The sequence below is a fragment of the Tachyglossus aculeatus genome, chromosome 20 (genome assembly GCF_015852505.1).
Source record: "Tachyglossus aculeatus isolate mTacAcu1 chromosome 20, mTacAcu1.pri, whole genome shotgun sequence".
NCBI lineage: Eukaryota > Metazoa > Chordata > Mammalia > Monotremata > Tachyglossidae > Tachyglossus > Tachyglossus aculeatus.
Window position 1 is genome coordinate 6,305,103 of NC_052085.1, and position 14,141 is coordinate 6,319,243.

Below are 14,141 nucleotides of genomic sequence, written 5' to 3' on the forward strand. Positions count from 1 at the left end.
TCTCTCGCACGACCACCATCTCATCTCTCTCCTCTGTCTTATCCCACCTTTTTTCCATCCCATCCAATCCTACTTTGAGCTCCAGAAAATAAGTTCCCTTACTGTACTAGTGATGACAGGGTCTCCTGCTGGGAATAAAAAAAAGCCTACATCCTGTGACTTCAGGACTTCATGCCCAGTGAAAATCACCCAGGACTAGACTAGACTCTCCCCCTTTTAGACTGTGAGCCCACTGTTGGGTAGGGACTGTCTCTATATGTTGCCAATTTGTACTTCCCAAGCGCTTAGTACAGTGCTCTGCACATAGTAAGCACTCAATAAATACGATCGATGATGATGATGATTAGACTGTAGACTGCAAGCTCTCCTCTAGACTGTAAGATTTTAGTGGGCAGGAAACATGTCTACCAACTCTATTATATTGGTATAGTGTACTCTCCCAAGCACTTAGTACAGTGCTCTGCACAGAGTAAGCTCTCAACAAATAAAACTGATTGATTAGCTCGTTGTCAAGAGGCCCAGGTTTGCATTCCAGCTCGGTCACCAGCCTGCTGTGTGATCTTGGGCAAGTCACTTAACCTCTCTGGGCCTTGATTCCTCATCAGGGGATACAATCACAATCTACCCTATGTGGGACAGGGACAGTGTCCAAATTTCGCACAAAGTGTTAATTAGTGCCGCAACTCTTTTATGACGATAATGGAGAGCCTTCAGCGAGAATGATGGATGTGCCTCTTCTGAAGATGTTCAATTACATAATAAGAATTACCAAGGTATATTTGCACATATACTTTCAAAATTTGATATGGCCTCTTTTTTAGCACTATTAGAAAGAGGCATTTATGTTATGCAGAACTTTAATCTAAAACTCCCTTGAGGCTACATAATTCTGCCCTGAAAGTGCAGATAATTTCATTCCTTGGTGATTTTACCTAATAAAACATAATGCAGGGTATTTAAAGTACTATTTTATCAGCAATATTTCTACCTGATTAGATTTCTATTCCACGTCTCCTGTGCTTTGCTTCTATTGCTTTCATCGCTGTTGGACTACGAGCTTTGGAATTTTTTTTATTTCCTATAACTCACAGGTGTCTCGCCCGGACAAAATGCATCAGGACCTTTCCACTTAGTACGAGAATGAAAAAATGCTCTCCCTTCAGCACTTGGAAATGGCCCTGGAAAGTTTTCATGAGCATATGAAAATGACCAAGGTCAGCAGGGCATTAAATCTCATCAAGTGATATAAAAGCAGCATGAAAGTTGGGATGATAGCAGCCCTCTAATCATTTCTCAGTGAGGTCCCAGTACTGTGAAGAAGGGACTCATTCTTGACTGTTCCACTTGATTAAACAGAGTAACGTGGCTGCCCAAATGAGGAACACTTTTAAAAAGTCATAAAAGTATCTTTAACTGGTGATAAAAAAATTTCATTACTAATAATCAAACCAAATGATTCATCTTATTTTTTTTTTCTTAAGGTCAGTTTGCTCAAGTACAGTCAATTCTGGCATGAGAGGAGTTTTCACAAGGGTGTTTTGGCTACAGTGTTGCTGGGGAATTAGGGAAGGAATGATCTGAAAACGCTGGAAGGACACTTTATACACAGTATCCACTGTATTGAACACCAGGAGAGTTATAGAGTTAATCTTCCTTCACGCATGGTTTGAAAATGCAACTCCTGCCTCATAGGAGAGAAATGGGAGTAAGCTGCTCCGAGATGTGGTTTTCCCATACTCTTTTGTTCGCATCCATGGCCCAATATGAAATGGACAGAGACAAACACGTCGATCGGTCGGGTATATATGATTGGCTGCTCGAAGTGTGGAGCTGGGTCCTTCAGCAGGAATTCCCAGGAAGTAACCACAAAGCACCAAAAGATTTCAAATTAAAATGAAGGAGTTCCTAGACGGGAGAAGGAATAGTAAAAGCAGCATGGCCTAGTGCAAACAGCCTGGGAGTCAGAGGATCTGGGTATGTTTGTACAGATTTATTACTCTATTTATTTTACTCATACATATTTACTATTCTATTTATTTTGTTAATGATGTGTGTTTAGCCTTAATTCTATTTCTTCTGACGACTTGACACCTGTCCACATGTTTTGTTTTGTTGTCTCTCTCCCCCTTCTAGACTCTGAGTCCGTTGTTGGGTAGAGACCGTCTCTGTATGTTGCCAACTTGTACTTCCCAAGCGCTTAGCACAGTGCACTGCACACAGTAAGCGCTCAATAAATACGACTGAATGAATGAATCCTGACTCTGCTACTTGTCTGCTGTGTGACACTTCTCTGTGCCACAGTTACCTCATCTGTAAAATAGGGATTAAGACTGTGAGCCCCATTTGGGACAATGGCTGTGTCCAACTTAATTATCTTGTATCTACCCAGCACTTAGAACAGTGCCTGGCACACAGTAAGTGCTTAACAAATACCATTAAAAAAAAAAAAAGAATAATAGAAGGGAAAGAGGACCATTCTGGTAGATTTTGGTAATATTGCATTTTTTTCTCAGGGCCTCCCACCCCTTTTTTTGCCTCTCCTTCCACTGTTGGTCTTTCTGACATAAGTATCTCCTGCTAATGCCCACCTCCCTCCTATCTTCAAGGCTTTCTTTTCTACTTCAAGTGCTTAGTATAGTGCTTTGCACACAGTAAGCACTCAATAAATACAATTGAATGAATGAATGAATAACTCTGCCCTGCTGCTCTAGGCTAGAGAGACCTAGAGAAGGAGAGGGTGACTTTCTCCATTAGGCACAACAGACAATTATCCAAGGTATGTAGCCTAGTGGAAAAAGCTTGAAACTGAGATTCAAAAATATCAATTTCCAGTTCCAGCTCTGCCACTGGCCTGATGTGTGACCTTGGACCAGTCACTTCACTTCTCCATTACCCAGTTTCCTCGTCGGTAAACTGGGGACAAGGTATCTGCTCTCCCTCCCTCTTAGACTGTGAGCCCCGAGTAGGACACGGACTGTGTCTCATTTGATTATTCTATAGCCAGCATGGGGATTGGCACGTTATAAGTGCTTAATAAATACCAACATTGCTTTTAAAGGGGAGTCCACTGCAACTAGCGTAAGACCAGACAAATGGTCACCTTGTTTAGAAGTCAGAACTTGTCTCTAGCCTAAACTGTCCACAAAGAGTTCAATGAAACTGTTCCACACCAGGCATTTGGCAGCCACATTTCCATAGAAATACTTCAATCATGCCTCATTTTACTCTATCTTTCTCACCTGAACCGCCCAGCTCAGGGAATTGGGATTTCCTTTCACAACATACAAATGAATTTTGCATTAGGCAGAGATCAGACCTGCTGGCTATAGCTGCCATGGCAATATTCTTTTTTTTGTTTGTTTGTTTGAGCCAAGATATGCATTTTAATTTCCCAGTTTCCAATCTCCCAGGGGCTATTCTACCTCCTCTTTCTAATGTTCGGTTATTTCAAAAATTGTGCTAGATGGAGTAATGAGACACCTCTTCTCATGTGACATCACCTGTCCTCTAATGGCATCATGGAAATAGTCCTTGCTCCAGTTTCCCCAGGCCTTGGATTCTGCAATGCGGACATTTTCTCGGACTAACTGAAACATTCCGCGGTTCATAATGTGATTCCTTCCTGCATCGGCATACCGCCTCGAAAAAGGGCTGCTTCATTATACGAAAGGAATTGACCTTCCAGCCCAGTGTTTGGAAGCTGAAGTATCCTTGGGCCTTATCTGAGGCCATGCACGTAATCTCTGGTTCATGAATATTTGTCGATGGTGAGAATTTCTCAAGGGAAATTAGAGGCAGGGTATTTTCCTCAGGAGAGGGAGCTGGATCTGGACACTAACTACCAGGCTAATGAGATGGACTCCACTCTCCTTGAGAGGCTGGGAGAATGATTATGATCACAATAATAATGACAACAGTTCTGAAACACTATGTGCTAAGCAGTGGAGTCGATACAACACAATCAGATCAGGCACAATCCCGATCCCACATGGGGTCAGGGTCTAAGAATGAGGGCACACAGGGGTCTTAATCCCCAATTTAAAGACAAAGAAACAGAGACACAGAAAAGTTGCATCTGCACAATGAACTCGTGGCAGAGCCAGGATAAATCCAAACTGTAGCAGTTGCTTAGTCCAGGTTTCTACCTTTGCTCCAAACGGTATCACCTGACAGTTGCAAATCAACACTCCACATCCCGAAACAAACCAGTGGAAACAAACTCCGTTGGGGGCTGCGGGGGAAGCCGGTAATGCTCTCCTAATAAAAAGGGTGACTAACAGTGAAATCAAGTATTTGCTTTAGGTATAATCTTCTCCAGATTGATATGTACTTTATTCTCTTTCAAACAAATGAAAAAGATCGGTAATCAGTTTGAAGTTGAATGGCAAATTGAAGCTATGTAATGCCCTCATGGAATTGTGAACTGTGAACTGACGGAATTGTGTGGAATTACAAAAATGAAATTCCCTAGAGATTGCAACCTCTTATAGCACCACTGACTGGTGATAAATAAATAAAAATGGTATTTGTTAAGCACTTTTTTTAAGCCAAGTTAAGCCAAGCTCATACTGGTATTCACCAGTAAAGGTTTGAAACATTTCTACATGGCATAAAGCCAAAATCCTGTACACTATGACAGCTCTATGACATTAAAGAAAGGTAAAAATGATGGATTTAGAAAGTATGTCAAAGAGAATGGAAAATGTGCCTAGGTCCCAGTTCCTTCATAATGCTTATTTTCATTCCACATATTGGATAGCAAACCATTGGGGAATTAGGAAATAAAGCCCGGCTGCCTGGATAGAACCGATGCACTGTCAAACCAAACGGTTGTAAGCGTGTACGTGGCATTGGTTGAAGTGTTGAATTTTCCTGAAAGTAAGGTTTATCAAGAATGTAGCTCCCTATGTTATAGGAGATTTGACAATCCTGAAAGGCTCGAATGAAATGAAATAACCATTTGTTCTTCCACTGTCCACACCAAATTGCATTGCAAGATGAATTAAAATTACTGTGTTTTGGGGGGACAAATTCACTTCTTAGAACACAGTCTGACCCTATGTGTAAAATGGGCTGCATCAGTTCTGATCTTCTTGTAAAAATGCTTAGCACAGTGCTAGACCCATAGCAGGTGCTTAATATTATTATTGTTGCACATACTTCTACTGTAGGAATGCACTTAGGAATTTATTAAGAATATTTTTTAGGATGCCTAATGCCGAAAAGCTGTGAAAACTCATCTCTTCGTACAGCTTCCAACAAGAATGCTTAATCTCCCTTTCGTGATGTCTAATAAAAAATGTATAATTTGTAATTATAATTAATTTGTAATGTACAATTTGTAATTTACTTAAAGGAACTGAATATGCTACCAGATATTAGCACATCAGTTATCTTTTTTTTCTTTTTATGGTATTTGTTAAGCACTTACCACGTACTAGGCATGTGCTAAGCGTTGGGATGGATACAGGCAAATCAGGTTGCACACAGTCCCTGTCCCACATGGGGCTCACAGTCTTAATCCCCATTTTGCAGTTGAGGGAACTGAGGCACTGAAAAGATAAATGACTTTCCCAAGGTCGTACAGCAGACAAGTGGCTGAGCCAGAATTAGAACCCAGGTCCAGGCCCGGGCTCTATAATAATAATAATAATAATAATAATAATAATGATGGCATTTGTTAAGCGCTTACTATGTGCAAAGCACTGTTCTAAGCGCTGGGGGGGATACAAGGTGATCAGGTTGTCCCACGTGGGGCTCACAGTCTTCATCCCCATTTGACAGATGAGGGAACTGAGGCTCCGAGAAGTTAAGTGACTTGCCCAAGGTCACACAGCAGACATGTGGTGGAGCCGGGATTCGAACCCATGACCTCTGACTCCAAAGCCCGGGCTCTTTCCACTGAGCCACGCTGCTTCTCCGGTATCTAAACTACTCTGGTCCCCTGGAGCACAAGGTTTGCATTCCTGAAGAATTCAATGTCCAGAGAGACTCGTTCTGTAGTACACACCCAATCCAACAACACAAAGTGCATACTCGCAACAGTAAGTGTAATATTAGTAAGAAGCACATAGTAACTAAATTCAATGTAGGCGTTTTTCACAAACTGTCAAAATAGGTTTAAATGTTTTCCATTCCATGGTATCCTCAAAAACATAAAAGGAGACTATCCAAACTATTAGGTCATTAAATAAACACTGCATTTTACTCTATTGTTTCAGGGGGGCTGTTTCAGTATTTGCTAACTACCTACTTAGCTACCTTTCTAAAGCACCTACCTTTGGGCTAACATTGAGGAATTGCAAGTGTTCAGAGACACCAGGACAGAATTCAGGGCCAGCCTCACATGAAATTGTAACCTAGGCAAACTCTGCATCTGGCCTCGTTGAGTGCATAACTCAAGCTCTGTCTAAACCTTTAGCTGTGCAGAGCGTTTAGCATAGTGTGAGCATTTAGCATATTTAGCATATTTTAGACTGTGAGCCCACTGTTGGGTAGGGACTGTCTCTATATGTTGCCAACTTGTACTTCCCAAGCGCTTAGTACAGTGCTCTGCACACTGTAAGCATTCAATAAATACGATTGATGATGATGATGATGATATTGCTGCCAATGAGTGGAGAGGGAGAGTTCCTGCTTCCTCTCCACCCCCATCAGCATGCAGAACTTCACTGCTGCATCACCTCCTGTCACCCCAGTGTTCCACTAAGTGCTTAGGACAGTGCTCAGCACACAGTAAACACACAATAAATACCACTGGTGGATCTATCTTCCAACAGACTAGGACTCAACACCCTGCCCACACAGCTCTCACGAGAGCCAACCAAATTATTGGATATAGTTCCCTTCAAGGCCCTACTGAGAGCTCACCTCCTCCAGGAGGCCTTCCCAGACTGAGCCCCTTCCTTCCTCTTCCCCTCGTTCCCCTCTCCATCCCCCCATCTTACCTCCTTCCCTTCCCCACAGCACCTGTATATATGTATATATGTTTGTACATATTTATTACTCTATTTATTTTACTTGTACATATCTATTCTATTTATTTTATTTTGTTAGTATGTTTGGTTTTGTTCTCTGTCTCGCCCTTTTAGACTGTGAGCCCACTGTTGGGTAGGGACTGTCTCTATATGTTGCCAACTTGTACTTCCCAAGCGCTTAGTACAGTGCTCTGCACACAGTAAGCGCTCAATAAATACGATTGATGATGATGATGATGATTGGATCCTAAGCTTCTAGAGATCAGGGATCGTATCTTTTTGTCTGTTTTGTACATGCCAAAATGTTCAATACAGTGCTCTGCTCACGGTAGACACATTGAAAATACTATTGATGGTGATGATGTTGGGCCAGTACTGAGTTATAGCTGAGGCAAAGAAGCAGGGAGGCAGGTTTTTTTATTCCCACTTTATAGTTGAGGGAACCGAGGCACAGAGAGGTTAAGTGACTTTCCCAAGGCCAGTGGCAGAGCTAGGATTAGAACCCAGGTCTGCAGACTCTGGGCCCATGCATGATCTGCTAGGACACGCTGCTTCCCTCTGTCTCATGCTGCATCTCCCATAAAGTAGCAGGAAGTCTCAAGACCGAGCTCATCCTGATGGGAGATCCCATCAACAAAAACATCAGCCACAGAATATTCAATCATATTTATTGAGCACTTACTGTGTGCAGAGCACTGTACTAAGTGCTTGGAAAGTACAATTTAGCAACAAAAAGAGACAATCCCTACCCAACGGGCTCACAGTCTAGAAGGGGGGAGAAAGACAACAATACAAAAGAAAACAAATGGACAGGCATCAAGAGCATCAATATAAATAAATAGAATTATAGAATATCACATTCAAAGAGACTATAGAAAAAAATATTACCACAAAAAATGTGACAAGATAAACATTTAATAATGATGGACTGTGGAGAGCTCTTACTATGTACCAAGGACTATTCATCATCAATCGTATTTATTGAGCACTTACTGTGTGCAGAGCACTGTACTAAGCGCTTATTCTTGACCCAAAATAATGCACGGGCCTGGGAATCTGTTAGGACCTGGTTCTAATCCCAGATCTGCCACATATCTGCTGTGTGACCTTGGGAAAGTCACTTAACTTTTCTGTGCCTCAGTTGCCTCAGCTGTAAATTGGGGATTAAGAGTGTGAGCCCCACTTGGGACATGGACTGTGTCCAACCTGATTACCTTGTATCTATCCCAGTGCTTAGAACAAGCGCTTGACACATAGTAAGCACTTAACAATTACCATAATTATTCACTATTAAGAGATCACACACAGTCTCTGGCCCACATAGGGTTCACAGTCTCAGAGGGAGAACAGGTATTTAATCCCCATTGTGCGGACGAGAACAGTGAGGTCAAAGGAGGTTGAGTGACTTGCCCACGGAGGAGAGAGGGGTAGAGCTGGAATTAAATCCTGTATCATACTCTTTCCTCTAGACCTAAAGGACATCCTGCGTATTGATGCCAATTCTCCTCACAAGGCTACTGTGAGGAACAAATAATAATTGTGGCCTTTGTTAAGCACTTTCTATGAACCAGGCACTGTCCTAAGCGCTGGAATCTAAACACTGGGGTGGATACAAGCTGTTTACTTGTATTGATGTCTGTTTCCCCCACTCTAGACTGTGAGCTCAATGTGGGCAGGGATTGTCTCTATTGCTGTATTGTACTTTCCCAAGCGCTTAGTACAGTGCTCTGCACACAGTGAGCGCTCTATAAATACGACTGAATGAGTGAATAAAAGTAAATCGGTCTGGACACAATCCAATACTTTTAAGAAACTCTTCAGGTATAAAACCAGGCAGTCAACGGTGATTTAATTTACACTTCAAAACTACAGACTAGGGGATGACAGATTAATGAATCAGGTCTGGATCTGGTTCTTTGTGCAAAAATGGAGCAGTGAATTTGCCCTCTTCACTGTTGCACAGCTGACAGGTGGTTGACACTTGCCCAGCAGATTTTTGATTACTGGGAGATAAGAAATAGGACTGAGGTATTGAGTCCTGGCTCATATCAATGAGAACATGCCCCATCTTGTTCCTCAGATTGTTTTGAAGCTTCTACTGATTCTACTGAACTGTACTCTCCCAAGCATTTAGTAGGGAGCTCTGCACACTGAGAGCACTCAATAAACACCACTGATGGATTGACTGACCTCTCCTCCCTCTTCCCCTTCCAGTGGGAGGGGTCTGGATTCTTCCTTGCCAGGAGATATGGATCTCCCCTCCCCACAGGACTGGCAGCTGGAGCTGTTACCCCAGTCAGCGCTTAGTACAGTGCTCTGCACACAGTAAGCGCTCAATAAGTACGATTGATTGAGTTAGCTCAGTCGAGGGTCAGCCTGGCCAATTTACCAGCTTTTTGCTTTCCTCATTCAGAACCTAGTTTGAAATCAATAAGAGCTTTACTGTAATCAGCGCTTCACAGGTTTCTCCATCTTCAGTTCTTTTTGGCACACCATGGTTTGCCAACAAATTCCTATTTTGTCTTTCCTGCTTTTTTTTTTTTTAATAAAGAGATGAGAGGTCAACCTCCAAAGGAAGACGGGCCGTGAAAGCTACATGGCACTTTATAGCACAGTGCCGCCAGGGCTTCCAAGTATTGACTGGGTATTCGAAGAAGGCTTACTCAGAAAAAAACAAACAAAATAGAAGCAGCATGTCGTAATAGATAGAGCACGGGCCTGGGAGTTGGAAGATCATTTGTTCTAATCCCACCTCTGCCACTTGTCTGCTGTTTGACCTTGAGAAAGTCACTTTACTTCTCCATGCCGCAGTTCCCTCACTTGTAAAATGGGGATGAAGACTGTGAGCCCCATATGGGACAGGGACTGTGTCCAACCTGATTTGCTTGTATTCGCCCCAGTGCTTAGTATAGTGCCTGACACACAGTAAGCCCTTAACAAATACCACAGTTATTATTATTATTAATTATTAAAATATCAGTCAATTTAATCACCTCAAACATTGCTTTGAGCAATTTTCTGTTTCAAGGGCTCATTTTTCAACTATACTTCCTTGACATTGTTAGTTTAGGCTTGTTTTTATCGACAGGGTAAATAACTCTCCTGATATTAAACAGGGCAGTTTTCCCTGTGGCTTTAGGGCAATGAAATGCTCGAACGTCTCTCTATGCCATGAACTAGAAATCTCCTGGCTTCTCCCTCGTTTTTTTTAGTGGAATATAGGGGATGGCTTCTGCTGGTATGAGTAAGGTGAAGTTTAAAGCGGGACAGTGGGTGGGACTTCCAGGTGGGGCCAGTAGCCTGACACTGGAGAGGAAAAAGATTACAGAAGAGGAAGAGGAGAAAAGCAAAAAGAGGAAGGGAAAAGCAGGGGGGAAAGAGGGAGTGAGGGAGAGAGGCAAAGAAGGGAAGGGGGAAGAGGGGGAAGACAGGAAAAGGAAAAGGACGGAGAAGGAGGAGAAAATGAGAGAAGGGAAGAGGGGGAAAGGTAGGAAGAGAAGGGGGGGAATCAATCAATCGATAAATCAGTGATACGTATTGAACCCTTACTGTGTACAGAGCACTGAACTAAGCACTTGGGAGAGTACAATACAACAGAGTTGGGAGACATGTTCCCTGCGCACAACAAGCTTACAATCTAGAAAAGAGGGAGATAGACAGAAGAGAGGGAAGAGAAAATTCCTTTGATATGTATTCTTCCTTATATTCCCCAGAAAGACCCTAATTCTCATTCCTGCTCTTCCCCTCCTGTCTTATGGCCTCCTTCTGGCCCCCTAATGACACAACCTACTTGTGTATCCACCAAGAATAAAGACATCTTGGGCTATAGAAGCCATAAAAAAATGGATCGTGTTCTTGATTTGTTCAATTTAACATCAGTGGGTGCCTTCTTCTTTCTCCCCACTCCCACAGTTCACACTGCATCTTGCTGTGGTTTGATGACCCATAAGCTGCTAGAAAGACTTCCTTAACTGGATTACGAATTTCGAGTTCATCCAGCAACACCCCTAGATGAAGGCTCACCTCAGGACCAGCTATTTTCTTTTCTTGACCCACTTAAGAGTGCTAATCTTTTTAGGTAAAGTTGAGGGGTTTAATAGGCTGGAGTACTTAGACTTGAACTGAATCATTTAAACCCAGACTATTGGTAGTAGTTTTCTCCATATTCACCATGTTCAGTCAGCTGGAACAAAGAGAACGGGTGAATAGAAATGAGACCACAATTATCCCCATCCATACTGTTGCTTAGCACACCCACTTCACTTTTCCACAGCAAAGACTTCAGGGGAATGTTACTTTAGAATATCACCAAGAAATGGCAACATGAGGGAGGGAGAGAGTGGGAGAGAATTTTGGGTCAAGCAAAATCAGTTGCAAAGATTCCTTTGCCGGTCTAGCAGCTGCAACTCTAACAGGTATAGAAAAGCAATCACGAAGCTGACGAAGGCTTAGACTCCTGCCTCCATATTCAACCTTGAAAGCATAACCTGGGTGTCACAAACAGTGAATTTCTTTATATTACCGCTTTTAGCTCTTCATCACATCTCTAGTTAGAAATTTCTAGAGGCACTTGAGATTCCTTCTAGCCACTTCTTACCTCTTCATGTCACTTGAGGAAATCAGCAATAAGATGCAAATCAGGCAAAGACATAGTTATGATGTCAGTTCTAAAGCTGTAAAAACAGACAACTTGCCACTGATCTGTAACACACACTGGACTGTGATCTTCCTTCACTTGAACATCAGTCATCTGTCTGAATTTCTTTCAAAATCAACAGATAGTATTTATTGAATACCTACCGTGTGCAGAACGCGGTACTTAGTGCTTGAGAGTAGACCTCACAGTTAGAAGGCATGATTCCTGCCCTCAAGGATCTTATAGTCTAATCTCCTTTATCCCAATCTAGGAACTGACACCATTCTAGAAATACTGATTTCTACAAAAACTTCTTTAAGAGCTGTAATGGGATCTGTACCTAATATAAATGTTTACTGACAGCAGGAGGTATTTTGCAGACAAACATTCTATTCAATGAAAGTTGGATGGTTCTAACAGGGAGTAGGCATTCTTGGATATGATTTTAATTTAAAAAAACCAAGGGCTGGGAGAAGTGACATGGAAAATGTCTACCATTTGCAATTAGAGATTGTAAACTCAGGCAGAGCACAGGAAATTCGTTTTATGGAACTGACTGGATTATACAATCACTGGCATGATGAAAATCATTTTTTACAATCCTGATCACCCATCCGTACTGATAAGATAGTACAGGTAGGGGTATAAAGGAAAACAGAAAAGATTAAACCATTAAATGGCCTCAGGTTTGAATGAGGATTCTTTTCCCCCGTGTGATCTTTTTAAAGCATTCCGTTTCTTTAAAAATCCAGACAAAAAAGGTTGCTTTTCACTTACGTTTACATTTTTCCTGTTCTAAAGTATCACCTTCTGCAAGCCAACTTGATTTTGTACAAGGTAGGGGAAAATGAAGCATGCATCATATATTCTGAACTGCAGGCTAATTACTGGTTACAATGAGCAAATGTAAAAGTAACAACTGCTTTTGAAATGTCAAATAATTGCTGCTAAGTGGAAAGGATGGACTCTGAATTGAAACTTGAGAAAAGACTTGATTTTAATAAGGCTCCTGAGTGTCACATGAAGGCCACTGTGAAAAATTTTAACTGTCCTCCTTGCAAGGGGAGATTAATATCAGCTATCAAAAAATGTGTAAAGGGTATTATGAACTGAGAATTGATAAAATCTGAAATGGGAAGAGTAAGAGTTAACAAAAAAAAAGAAATTTAGGATATACCAAATCACTTCTAATGCTAAAAAAGAAAGTTTAAATAGCTATGCAAATTCTATACATTTTCATGCAAGCTTCATTCCAAAATCATGTTTGTTAATTTATTTCAAATATATTATCTTATAATATTTATTCAGTGCTTACTAAAAGTCAAACAATGTGCTAAGCACTGGAATTGATCCAAGATAATTAGATCAGACCCACCCAGGGCTCAATTAATCATATTTATTGAGTATTTACTATGGGCAGAGCACTGTACCAAGTAGTTGGGAGAGTACAATATTCATTCAATCATATTTACTGAGCAATTACTGTGTGCCAACCACTGTACTAAGCACTTGGAAGAGTACAATATAACAGACACCTTCCCTGCCCACAAGAAGCTCACAGTCTAGAGGATAGCAGGGTTGGTAGACATGTTCCCTGCCCACAACAAACTAGTAGGGAGCGCTAATATTATCTCCATTTTGCAGAAGAGAAGAGAAGCAAAGAGAGGTTAAGCAACACGCCCAGGGTCCCACAACAGTCAAGGGGCAGAGCCTGAACTAAAACTCCTAAGCCTAAATTCTTTCCACTAGACCAAGATGGAAAAATAAGAAAAGAGCAAACAGGGGCAAACTGAAAAAATGGACACTCCGTTCTGGACCCAGGGTGAACTAAAACACAACCAATCTGTGCAGCACATTTTACTAAGCACTTGGGAGAGTTCAATGGAGTTTATAGACATGATTCCTGCCCTCAAGGAGTTTACAATCTATTACAATCTATCAATTTGCGCATCAGGCAGAAACTCCTCACCCTGGGCTTCAAGGCTGTCCATCCCCTCGCCCCCTCCTACCTCACCACCCTTCTCTCCTTCTCCAGCCCACCCCGCACCCTCGGCTCCTCCGCCGCTAATCTCCTCACCGTACCTCGTTCTCGCCTGTCCTGCCATCGACCCCCGGCCCACGTCACCCCCCGGGCCTGGAATGCCCTCCCTCTGCCCATCCGCCAAGCTAGCTCTCTTTCTCCCTTCCAGGCCCTGCTGAGAGCTCACCTCCTCCAGGAGGCCTTCCCACACTCAGCCCCTTCCTTCCTCTCCCCCTCGTCCCCATCTCCATCCCCCCATCTTACCTCCTTCCCTTCCCCACAGCACCTGTATATATGTATTTATGTTTGTACATATTCATTACTCTATTTATTTTACTTGTACATATCTATTCTATTTTATTTTGTTAGTATGGTTGGTTTTGTTCTCCATCTCCCCCTTTTAGACTGGGAGCCCACTGTTGGGTAGGGACTGTCTCTAAATGTACTTCCCAAGCGCTTAGCACAGTGGTCTGCACATAGTAAGCGCTCAATAAATACGACTGATGAT

At 42.2% G+C, this 14,141-nt stretch overlaps 1 protein-coding gene across 4 annotated transcripts in view; it reads right to left on the reverse strand.

Moving 5' to 3' along the window:
• SPART (spartin) overlaps window positions 1-14,141 on the reverse strand; it is a 110,539-nt gene that overhangs the window by 44,903 nt on the left and 51,495 nt on the right. The window lies entirely within an intron of this gene.